Source organism: Pogoniulus pusillus, chromosome Z (assembly GCF_015220805.1).
Source record: "Pogoniulus pusillus isolate bPogPus1 chromosome Z, bPogPus1.pri, whole genome shotgun sequence".
NCBI classification, from domain to species: domain Eukaryota; kingdom Metazoa; phylum Chordata; class Aves; order Piciformes; family Lybiidae; genus Pogoniulus; species Pogoniulus pusillus.
The window spans coordinates 82415151-82428336 of NC_087309.1; the positions used below are offsets into that span (position 1 = coordinate 82415151).

At 39.7% G+C, this 13186-nt stretch overlaps 1 protein-coding gene across 11 annotated transcripts in view; it reads right to left on the minus strand.

The window, feature by feature from the left end:
- The window catches only part of SEMA4D (semaphorin 4D), a 100354-nt gene that overhangs the window by 44772 nt on the left and 42396 nt on the right, over positions 1-13186 (minus strand). Inside the window, exon 1 of one of the 11 annotated variants that reach the window (XM_064140518.1) lies at positions 3191-3208. The exons of the other annotated variants lie outside the window; for them this stretch is intronic. The gene's annotated coding sequence lies outside the window, so the exon portion shown is untranslated. Of the gene's footprint in view, positions 1-3190; positions 3209-13186 lie in introns of those variants that run through there. 11 annotated transcript variants of the gene reach the window in all.

Below are 13186 nucleotides of genomic sequence, written 5' to 3' on the forward strand. Positions count from 1 at the left end.
ACAGCAGTGATGTCTCCAGAGCAGAGAGTCCTGTGGATTTACTCCATATTTTAAAATAGGATTAGCCAATCTATGCCCTTGTAAAGAAAAAGCCTGAGTATCTGGCCTACCTTACCTACCCTAGAAAAAACAAGGACAACAAAATCTGAAACAAATTACACCATTTTCTCAATAAGACAAAATGTTTGCTTGGGTTAGTGTCAGTTTTGCTTTGTGGCCATAGTACTGCTCTGGCTGCACAAAGTAGAAATCTGTTGTTCCATTCCCACTGTAGGGGTTTGCAAGAGAGGCCCTTTTTCACATAGTAAGTTTGACTTGTGGGATATTTTTTGTCTAAAATAGTACGTATGAAAAAAAGGGAGTGAGACAGATTATAGTGCAAGATCCATTTTCATTCTCATTTCTGTTCATTTAAATAGAGATGAAAAAGCAGGCAGGACCACGTTCTTTAATTCAGACTTCCATTTAATTACTCTCACCACCACTTCACTTCCCTGTGCTAAAAATTGTCTGATGTAGGTCCTTCACTGACATCCATGGGAACGCCATACATAATAGAATATGAATCGGGTTTTATATAACACAAGGGGTAGAAGTGGGTGAGGAATAAAGGCCCAAACAATAATCTAATTTTCTAATATTCTCAGTTCTGTCAGTGTTCACTGGCTTCAGATTTGAGTGCTCTGCACATCGGGAAAAGTTAGATCTCCTAACGCTGTACACTGTATTCCTTAAAATGCACCACAGTTCTCTCTCAAAGAGAAGAACATGTAAGAAAAAGAAAGGAACCTGGAATGTTCAGCGACATAACTAAACTCTAATTAAAGTGACCACATATCTGCCTTTCTAACCACTGAAAATTTTCTGAGGTGAATTTAAAACAGTAATTTTAATTTAGGCACTCTGCTGCTGCTGCTGCTGCTGATTTTAAATCTATGTATAGTGACAAACTGGAGCACAATAGCGTGTGCACTATTTGCATGAGTTTCCCAAAATGCCTGTATTTACAGTGACTAAAACCAGGACAATTATAGATGAAGAAACAATCAGAGCTCCTGTCATTTTGGCAGAGCACAGCTGGACGTCCAGAGCTGTGAACATTCCCCTTTAAATGCTTAATTTTAGTGCTCAGGGCAAGAAATGGGAAGAGACAAGTTTCTGCTCTCTTAAAGCACAAGAATATCAGAACTGTTAGAAAAATTTCACGCTGTCCAAGTGCCAATAGGGAACACTAGCACAAATTATGAAAGCCAGGAGTTATGAATGGCGTATCTTGACTGTTACAAAAATGGCAATAGGTCTGGCTCACACATTAGTGAGCATCAAAGGAAGGGTGTTCCAGACCACCTTTTAGAAAAAACACAGAATATTAGCCCTGCCATGTGGGAAAATAAAAACAATAGGAAAAGACACTGCCCTCTTTCTCAATCTCCAGGACACAGAGGCAAAGTTCACAGATGTCAATTTAACAATTCTTATCAGTACCACATTAATCTTTTGACAAGTAATAAAAAACAAGCACAAAAGCCCAGAAGTTAGCATCTTCTTCCCCAGTCCCCATGGTAAAGCTGGATTCAAGTGTCTATCCTGTATGTGCAATACTTGCACAAGCCTATCTGAATTCTGGAATGTCAAAGTTAGGAAACACCCAGTTTTGCAACCCTAGTTTTGAAATATTTTTTTTTTTCTCTTCTAATACATACTTAATTGTATTGTGCAACTTCTGAATTCTGCTCAGTGTTACAGAAATTGCTAAATTGAGCTACCTTTATCTTCTCTATGAAGGTTAAAACTGTTAAGAGAATTTCCTGAGCCAGCCTCAGCCAGCAGCACTCTAAATCGGCTCCCTGCAACACCCAAGAAATGACATCTGGCATCACAGCGTACCCAGCCCCTCTGCAGAAAGCCAGACAGGCCTTGGCTCTCATGGCCTAATCCTGTCACGATTCCTCAGGCATACCTAGCACCCACACTGTTTTCCTCCCATTTTACATTGCACTTCATTCTTCTCTCCAGGATTATCTTCTCTTTCAATCCTTCACCTACTCTGTGTTTATGCTCCCATCCATGCTTCTGCCACTCACTCCTCCTCAACACAAGCAGTGTGCAGTTACATGACCACTGGTGATGCAAGCCTCAAGGAGGCAGCCAGACAAAAGACTACATTCCTTTGTTATCAGGTCCTCCTTCTAGCCATAGATACTTCCCTGCCTCTCCATGAAATCACTTTACACACCACTCAGTGTCCAGATACAGCAAAGGAGGGCCTGGCCTTAAGTGAAAACTGAAAGGCATCGTCCATTACCACCACCAGGAGCAAAAAACCACAGCCGGTCTCCTAGGCAGCCTGCCCTGCGATTTTTAGTTTGGGATTTTGGGTTTGCTTCCGGTTTTGGTTTTCTTTTCTTTCACAAAGCATTTGCAAACTTTTAAGTTACTATGATGAGCGATATGAAGCTCTACACCGAGTTAGGCTAATTTATGAGCTAATTGCTTCCTCCAGCAGAAAAAGGAGGAGGGCTGAAGTATTCATCCATCAGAGGACAAAAACTGCAAGTTCTCCCAAAATGACACTCTTCAAAGGCTTCTGAGAGTTTTAACAGATTATAGACCTGGTTCAGTGCTTATTCATTTGGTAACAAAGATTTTAAGGCTTAATATATGAAAAAACAAACAAACAAACAAACAAACAAAAACCACAGAACTCCAACTATGAATTTGCTTAAGCTTCATCTTTTCAATTTGCCCAAAGTTTTCTCTCCAAAACCAGGAAAAAAGAAACAAAACCAAATCAAACAAAAACCCCAAAACCTGGCAATGCTTGTGTTTTAAGTAATCAAAATTGCATAGTAAGAAGTCCACAATTTACCTTTGATGGCTGAGTTTTATTCAAATGAACTATCATTTATTTATTTTAGACTGGTAAGGACAGGCTGACTATATCCTTTGCTTCAGTGATTACCCTTTCAAAACTATGAACATAATGTCATTTTCAGATTGCCTTATGATAAACATAATTTTATCATCTTTTTCTTATTCTACAATACATATAGGCTCACTTTCTGCTGAGGTAAGTTAAAATCTCAAGCTAGCAGACCATTGGCCATGTATGAGTAACGTAAATGTAGAGCATGGAATCATTTACATTTCAAACTGTGACAAAACTACTTTGTAGTTGCCAGGTACTTACAAATTAGATTAATCTTTTTATGGTCATCTGATGTGGTCTTTACCTCCACCACAAAGCCTGCTGAAGGAAGTGCATGAATACTGTCAGAAGACAAAAAAATTGAGGAAACTGAAATTGTCCCAGCTTTAGGCTGTAATCTTCTATAAAGACAGACATTTCTTTCCTGATTCTGCAAGACAAATACACCATCAAGTAACACTCAGGAAACCAATGCTTTAGCTTTAAGCAGAGAAGATTCATAACCTTCAGTGGGATACTTAGAATTACAGATTGGACATTCAAAAAAATCCTTTATGATGAGGGTAGTGGAGCACTGAAACAGTTTGCTCAGGAAGATGGTGGAGGTTGCCTCCCCAGAGACATTAAAGGTCAGGTTTGATGGGGCTCTGAGCAATGTAATGTAGTTGGAGGATGTTCCAGCTTACTGCTGGACTAGATGATCTCTAGTGGCCCCTTCCAACTCCAGTGCATTCCTGTTCTTTAAAAACATGCACTACTTTTGGGCGCCAAAGAAGACAAATTATAATGCTTACCCCCACAGCAAAGGTTACAAGTCAAATAGGAGATTGAAATTCTTGTTTTTCAGATTATTATGGGTAAATTGTTAGAAATACCAGGCTAGACTTCAAATCCAAAGAGCAATGAAAAAGAGCACATGGGTTGCTTCTGCTTGCTTTATCTTTCTTTAAGAAAACTAACTCTGGCCTGGGACAAGTCAGTTTTTGAACTATCAGTGTTTGTAGTCACTCTCACAGGTCCTCAGCATGACTGCATAGAAGCAAAGTAAATATTAATGTCAAACTACATGGATGATCAGAGGGGGTCAACCACAGCTGCAGTGTCACCATGCCCTTCAGCTAACATGGACGTCAAGCTATCCCAAACTGAGAATCCAAGAGCTGCTCAGAGGAGAGAAGTGGGTTTTAAGATTCCTTTCTCCCTCAATGAACTCCCCTAGATATTGAATGTGGGTTGTGATAGTAACACAACACTGTTCAAGAAATAAAGTCCCTGAAATTCCAAACTCATCTTCCCCTACCACTTACACATACTCTCACAATAAAAAGATACTGTTCCGCTTCTCATTTCTTTTTGGGCTCATATGTTTAAGTCAACAATTCAATGACAATGACAATTTCAAGATGCCTACTGGCAACTAGTGGCACTCATGAAAATACCTCTGTTCCTAAATTAACGAGCGTAGGTGATTTAGAAAAAAAGGTAACCTCGGTGTCCAACAACACTGTCAAAGATTCAAATCTCAATGGACTCAAGCCTAGTAGCCCTTCATACATATCTAACATGTAACACAGGAGAATGCAATCTTTAAGTGGTAGATAAAGCATGGGTAAACATATATCATGTTCCCAAGTCAAAAACATCTTTCTGTGAAGTTTCTTGGGGAGCATTCCAGCCTTGAAGCAAAACAGAGTAATAATTGAGCTTATCATTATTTGTTTTGTTTTTCCATAGGTCCCCAGGGTTCCTGCAGTGTATTTATTTTATTAACAGAGACACCTGTAACACAACTACCATGAAGCCACCATAGCCCACTTGTTTAGGGGAGAGAGGTTGCAGAGGTAGGGTGGTACCCCTGTTTTCACCATGTATGCCTGCCGACCCTCAGGCCTCCCTCACACCCTTGGAGCTGGGGAGCTGTCAGAAACATGCCCTTTCTGTGAAGAGATAAGGTCTGAAATCACCTACGTAAACATGAAGGGCATGTTTTGACACGAGAATTATAATAAATCCTCCCTCCTAAAAGTTTGGCTTTCATTTCCCAGATTACCAGGACAGATTGTTTCTGACAGAAACCAGAACTAATACATTTTTATTCAGTAAGTCAAGATCTTGATGCTGCACTTAAAACAAACAAACAAAACAACAACCATATACACAAAAAACCCCCACTCCAAACAGTTAAACCAGTCCTGATAAAATACATGCACACTATGCTCTTTAAAACTCAGTCCATTTCTTCTGTTCTGAGTCCACCAGTAACTACAAAATCATTCAGCGTTTGTATTGCAGCACTAATGATTGATTCTGGTAAAAATTGGGAGACCCTTTCTGTGCTGGTACTGGACATACAAAGAAAGCTCAGAAAGGTTCCACACCAGCCAGCCCCACAAACAAGTACCTGCAATAATTCAAATACTCTCCTGCCATGCTATGCACAAGTTGTGGACATACAGATATTCTGGGTATTTATAACAAAGCATTGCGTGTTCACATTCATTTTGGTATATCCAAGAACAGCAGACCACTCTGAGCCAGTCACAACCAGACACACAGTGCCTTTGTCCCAGTACTATTCTAGGTAACATACCTGTAGACATGCACACTTATAATACTCTTACATCAGTTTGCATTGAGCATATAAACTTCCTACTGTTCACTTATTTACTTTCAGAAGGCTGGGGGATAACGGATGGGGAAGTGTTTTTAAAATGCAAGTCACTCTTGGTCTGATCTGGATTTCATTAAATCAACAGTATGAGCACTACAGTAACAGTGTCACCACAGAGACACTAAATGAACAGTATGAGTATGGGAAGAGGAAGCATAAAGGGGAAAAAAAAAAAAAAAATATATATATATATATATATATAAATCCTTTATTGCACATTTGAAGGTTTCATTCTTGACCCAGAAGATTATAGTGAAAAGCTTACAAGACTGAAGACCCCAAAACAAACAGAACAGACAAAATCACAAGAACAACTCAGTATTGCAAGTCTCCAAGAAAAGGAAACATCTATGGAGGTTTTTTTTCAAAATGCATTGAGGGCTTCTTCTGCCCTCTCCTTCAACGGCTTTGTGGCTGCCAGTACAGCTGCAGATATCAAACAATTGCAATGAATCCACTAAATAAAGTCTTTTGCGATCTTCTGCATCTTTTGCATTATAGAGAAGGGAATCTAGTCTGATTTACTCCACAACGTTTTTTCAACAAGGATTCAGCAGATTCCATGGAAATCTGTCGTCCATCTATGCTGTTACCCATTTGACATTTTTCAGTAGCAACATATAAATGACTTGTAAAAACAATCACCTACTTTTCATTCTGATGGAGAAAACAGAGTAGGTAAACTGAATCACACAACCAGTTACAAAGTTCTCTGTGAACCAGACTTGGCAGTGCTAGATAGTGGTTAGACTAGATGATCTTAAAAGGTCTTTTATGACTGAAACTGATTCTATGATCTTTATGGCTGTAGCGAGTCAATATGTAAGTGGAGAGTTAAAAATTACAAAAATTGCCACTCATATATTGTGGAGTGGTTGCCACAAGAGGCCATCAATCACCAGAGCCACTATTACTAAGCACAATTTTTATATTCCAATGTGCTTCCTTAGCAGCTCACTGCTTGCAAAGATGATCTGTGAGGTCTCTTCCAATCCTGATAATACTGTGATACTGTGTGTGTGTGAAAGGTATAAGAATCCATTTTAGCTGAAAGTACCTAAGGGGAAAACAAAATTCATTTTTGCCTCTGCTGAGAAAGGACTTCTAGCAGCCTGTGGCTTGTACAAGCACATTCATTACAACAAAGCACTTGCATCTAAATATATAGCTACAGTAGGTGTCAAACTGCACACAAAACCCCTTGCAGCAAATTAGCTGATCTGCAGACTTCAGCAGCTCTCAAAGTGACCTGTCATGGAGATTTCTATGTCTCCACAAGTGGCTCCAGGTTTCTGAGCTAGTGTTTGAGGCCACTGGGGATCCAAAGGCCAGGTGGAGCACAAGCTACCTCTTGGCTGGGATTTCTCCCCAGGTTTCCACAGAGGTAGGATGAGGCAAAGACTTCAACACTGCAGGACCTCAGCTCAAGAAATTAGCTCCCAAAGACAGTGCATTTCTTCTCGGTCTGCCCCTTGGGAAGGGGCTATCAGTCATTTGTGTTTGTGGCACAGAAGCACATAGATGTAGGGCCAAGTGCCAGGGCAATCAGGCTCAGGTAAAAAAGATGGTTTGCAAGCAGGGGCTGATTCTTACCCACTGAACACACTGCCACTGGCTGCCAGTCTGGAAAACACCTGTAGGCCACTGTGCACATGAGTAACTACTCACAGCTTGCCAAAATCTATGAATGACATAATTAAACCTTTTAATCCAGCCAAGGCTCAAGCATGAAATTAAAATCCATGCAAGCACTGCAAGTTAGTAGGTATACTTTTGGTGCTCTTGTTTGACCCAAGCCTCACAAACTGATCTTTTAAAGTGAGCACTGCAGAAACTCCCTAACAAACCTTATACACTGTCAGGTTTTAAGAGTGAAAACTGTATTTCAGTGTAAACTTAAGGAGAAAACAAAACTCTGCCTCTTCTGATAAAATTACTTAGGCATGAGGGAGCGTACAGGAACAATGAAAAAAATTACACTGCAAAAATCTCATTATTTTGATGACTGTGAATAAATCCCCAAAGATTAAAGAAAACACTTAGTGGATTATAAATGAAAGACAGCTGGAACATGTTGTGTAGAATAACATGATAGTCACCCTAAGGAAGTTTTTTTATGAAAGAGCCACAATCCTTAGTAAATCTGTTCACATATATTTTATTTATAGTATTTTCTTCTAATAAAATTCCAAAGCACATTAATCTATTAACAAGGTAATTCCTTCGGCATACTGATTACCATCTAGATCAGAAACATTTATTTAATACTCTATTCAGGTGTACTCCTGCTGTCTGTAGGTCCCAGGGATTCTAAATGAGAAAAAGAAAACTAGCTTAGGCACATTTTAATTACTCAGAGGACGTTCTGAGTTTTATGTTTGGAAACTTTTGTGGTATTACAGCACTATTCACTGACTTAACCAAACTACAATCTCCAGATAAGTATCTTGATGATTTCAACTACAGGCATATTTTTGCTAGTTACCTCAAGGGTGCTAGCTTTCTTAGAAAAACTATTTTAAATCATCCTACAGAAGCCACAGGTAAAACCAACATGTAATGAAGGCTATGTACACGGCTCACTGACAGCACCCTAAAAAGGTTCCTATGAATGCTATGTGTGGTTTTAAAATTTTAAAGTAACTATACAGAAAGGTAGGCTAGACCACAAAATTCAAGAACTGTGCATATTATCAGCACTTTAATAATTGGGTATTTGACATGTTAAAGTAATTGCAGCTGACTGCAGCAATTTCTGTATCTCCCACCCTGTCTTGAGGGGTGATGATACCATCTGCTCATCACCCATGCAAGACTTCTGAGGAAAAGTCAAGTAAACAATTACACTAAAGAATTTATAGTGCAAGCCACAAATGCTTTTCCCCCTTTTCTACTTGTGAAGCTTCACTTTTCATAAAAATGTCTTTATTTCACAGATTCCCTAACTTTGTCTAAATATTATGTTAAAGGAAAGGTAGCTTCACCTTCAGTCTGACCTTATGTGCATGAGCTTTAACCTGCAGTAGAGTCCCATGATATACCAGGGTCCAGAACAACAATGCAGGAAAGCCCTTTATTTCTCAGTCATTTTCATTTAACCCAAATTGGGCTGGGAACTTCAGTTAAAATATTACACAAATACCAGCACAACATTATTTTAACTGCATTTTCATCAAAACCACGGTAGCGCTTCTGAATGAAACTCCAGTAAAGACAAAGGGCACCAGCACAACAACTGTGTGAGACCAGGAGCCACAGAGCACATAAAAACCCAGCAAATATCAGCACACTGGCTTAGACAAAGCTTTTTAAGACACAAGTTTCACGACATACATAGTCATCAATGTGCGTTTGCTTAGAGAAGCAGATGTTCTTTCAGAGGCAGCATTAGAATATTTTGATCAATAAACAACACAGTCTTTGAAGAGTAGAGGATATTGGGAGTATCTGCATGCTCAAGCCACTTCTACTTTAGCAAGGTCAGTATGAAGGAGACAATTACTTCTACTCTCACTATGGAAGTATCATACCCTACTATAGCTCTCCTTCTATCAGAAAAGGAGCAATCCAGAAAATGATTCCCTGATGTTAAAACATGCATAAGAAACAACAGCAGATAAGCTTTCAAACCTCCTCTAAATAATGAAAATTAGAATGTAAACTCCCTGTTATTTGGTTAATGTTCCTTAACAGAATGAATGACAAATACTGCAAGAAAATAAACAGAATAAAAACAAACAAAAAACAAACAAACAAACAAACAAAAAACACAACCACACAAAACCTAAAACACACGATAACCCTCCCCAACACACATACAAAACAAACAAGCTAACAAGCAAAAAGCCAAATCCTAAAACTAACAAACAAAAATACACAAAATACACACACACACAAAACCCCAACCCAACATTCCAGGAAGTCTGTAATACAAGCTTTGGGTTAGACATCTCTGTGATGCAAAAGATTATCAGCTGCCAGTTATGTGAGAATGCCTCCTGATACAAAAAGCAGTGAACGAGTGTCACATATTTCCACATTCACTATGGCAATAGAGCAACCCAAAAGTAGTATAGGTCAGCATGCTCTACGATACTACCTAACCCAGTCTGAAGAGTTTAGACCACATCTTCTGTCACTTTTCAACTGTTACTCTAATTTTGTCTCCCCCCCCCCCTTTTTCTTTCCACTTTCTCTGATTCTATACATAACTGAACTTATCACAGTTTACAGCTGAGTCTTGCAGTATTCAGGGAAGTTACCTTAATATTGAGATTACAAAACACGCACTTGCAACTTCACAATGTTCCATATTTCACATTTTTCAATTCTGTCTTGACACTTCTACTTCCCTCTCTTGCCTTACGAAAACTACATAGCCTCCTTAGAAAAAAGATGGGAAATCAGAAGACATGGAAGTGAATCCTTAAAGTATAAAGAAGAAAGTATTTTACCACCATGATGCTGCAGAAAAGCCCTTTTCAGACTATCACGACAATGTAAAATTATGACTGCTACCCACCAGTACCAGACCCTGTAAGCTGCACGCATTCAGTTTGCCCCACTGAATACACAGAACTTTGGAAGTTATACATACCATCAGACACAGTGAACAGCATGCATTTCTCAGGGGCACAAGCAAGACAGCAAAACGCAGATACACCTTTTGAAGAAACCTTTTAAAGTGTGTCAAAAGCACTTCCTTACTTTTATTCTTTCTTTTGCCTCCTGCCCCCCCCCCCCCCCCCCCAAAAAAAAAAAAAAATCGCATTAGGCAGAGAAGCAAGAAAACTATGAGGAAGACTGAAAATCAGCACTTCTCCAATCTGACAGCAAAACATTCTGCAACTTCAATAAAGAGAAGCCTTGGTAGTGTTTACCTGTCCATCCTGTGCTGAGAGAACAGGCAACTGCAGTTCAAGGAGGGAGAGCTGCCTCCCCGGTTTTCTAAGTCACAGTACAGCCTCCCTGAGGCTGCTGAAGTAGGGAATTTGGGCCAAGTTATTCAAAACAGTGGAGAAATAACAAAAATAAAACTGCACTGTGTTTGACTATATGAAATTCAGAAGTTGAACCTTGCAGCAATGTTTACTATTAAAAAAAGAATTAAAAGTCACAGGTGGAATTTACTCATTTTTTGTACAAACAAAACTGTTCAGGTCAAAACCAAAACAAAGCCAAACCAAACCAGGAGAAGCTATAAAAAGGGATTTCCTCAAGCTTTACAACTTATGTAAGGACATGTCCAACTTATAAACACAGGTAAAATCTGCTGTGCTTCTGTGCTATCCTTATCTAACTAATCATGCATTACAACTGCCTTATCATACACACCCATTTAAAACTCTCTCTTCCTCACTCTGGAGTCTAACTGCACAAAGTCGTAACACAATGAGAATGTCATTAGACTGGTTAGGGTGATACTTTTTATATGTTAAAACCATGTAACACACTCAGGCTGCAGGAAATTAATACATTCCTGAATTCTCCTGTATCACGTTGCCGGTTTCACTTGGGGTAAAGAACTACAGCTTCCAGCTAGAACATGGATCATCAATAATAATCTTGATTTGTTTTCTTTTGGATGCAGTGAGAAGATAGCAGCCCTGGTGCCTCCAGCACTTGAACTGTCACTCCACAGAGCTGCTTCTGCTGCTCACTACACACAGCCAGCTTTGGATTTGTTACAAATCGTGCTGGCTAACAGTAGAAAGCTGTACAATTTTTCCTACATCAGGCATACACTAATTTGAAGATAGTGTAGTGAAGCCCCCCTCTGAAATGCCAAGTTTTTTTCCTTGAATAAGAAAAATATGGATTGCATTTGTACGGCAGATACTGGAAGATTTATCATTAAGCACGGTCAGTTATCTTTCGTAAGGTTTGCGTTGATGCCAGCAGCTCCATGCTGATGCTGTTGTTTTTGTAAGCTGCTTTTTCAGCACTAAGTTTCAACACTCATGTTTCCCTACGAGAAATAGAGGTGTATTGAGTATTCCTTCTTCCCTGTCGACCAGTTATGGGATGCACAACGCACAGGAAACCTCCTCAAACTGAAATCAGCTGAATTTTCAAATTTATTTTCATAAAGAACCTGTTACAGGTTAATGATTAAGCACAGCTCAAAAACTCCACTGAAACTATTTTCCTCAGGTCTACACATGTCTATATTAATGGGGGAACAAATGTAGAAACATCTTCATTTTTCCCTGCCCATTCTCACTCAGTATGATCATCAGATGATGAATGACAAGTTTTATTTTCAGGTACAGTAGCAATAGTACCAAGTAGCAAAGTGATTTTCCCTGCACGGACATCAGCAGAGTTTGACATGTTCAGCTCTGACCTGTTCTGTTACCAAGTCACTGCTGCTTCCCTCCTTCCCCTGCGGTACTCCACTTGTAGTATGTGGTAACTCACTCTTCTATCTATACTTTTATTTGTTTACAGCACGTTTAGGCTGTATTTGCAGCACCTAGGTCCTAGGCACAACTGTGGACTGATGAGAGAACATATGAACATCTTACTTTTAAGACACATACCAGAAATTTATAACTGTGCCAGGGTGAAGAGCTTCAAAATTATCCCCTGGATTCCCAAAACAGAGCTGGAAGAAGCAAACTGGGTAACTGCTCTTCTCCATTACATCTACAAGGGCTCCAGCTTGTTTAGGTTCCCTGCCTACATGCTACCTACTTCTGTGTCCCTTGATGTCCATCCACTCCTTCCTCCCAAGCCAAATTTGTGTGGCTGGGCAACCAGTCAGGGAAATCCACTGATCAACTTCCAGAGGTTATAAACAGCTTCGGGGAGGGGGAAGGATAAGGGTAGTTAAAATTCACCCAAAATGCCACCTCCTGTAGCATTGGAGACATGAAGTCTGAGTCTTCCTTTGGGAAAGAAAAAAAAAAAAAAACAACACACCAAAACACACACACACACAAACAAAAACAACCCCACAACACTAACTTGCAGAGTTACTGCTACGCTCATTCTTAGCCCTCCTAGCCTCACTTCAAGAACAAAATAATAAAAAGTAAGGATAGATGAGGGATCTTTGCCTTAAAAAGAATATTCTATAGGACTGATGGCTGTCTTGGGATTAGGAGACAATGTGGAAGTCACCTCTCCTCTAATGCTGCAGAGCGCCTGCCAGCGTATCAAGCTTTCGACAGGGCTGCTTGCTTGAGGAGAGCTGGGAAAGACAAGTCAGAAGTACCTAAGGGTAGGGCTATGTCGCTGACAATAAACGTTCCTCTTTCTGCTGCAGCATCATTATGAAAGCCATTTATTTTATTTTGCCAGTGGCAAGTAACAAACTACAGTCCCTTCTCATCAGCTAAACCCTGGCCACAAAAAAGGTGTTGCCCTGAATTTACTTGCACATTAAAATATACTTGTCTGCTTCCGAAGAACTGTCAAACAACACGTACCATGGGACAACTGCATATCCCAACCAACCCCACACAAACCAGGATATAACAGGTTTAGGGTCAAAATTCAGAATTCACACCACGCTGCAAAGGTCATTCTAAGCACCAGAGAACTCAACAGGAGATTACTCTGTAACAGCACACTGCAATTCA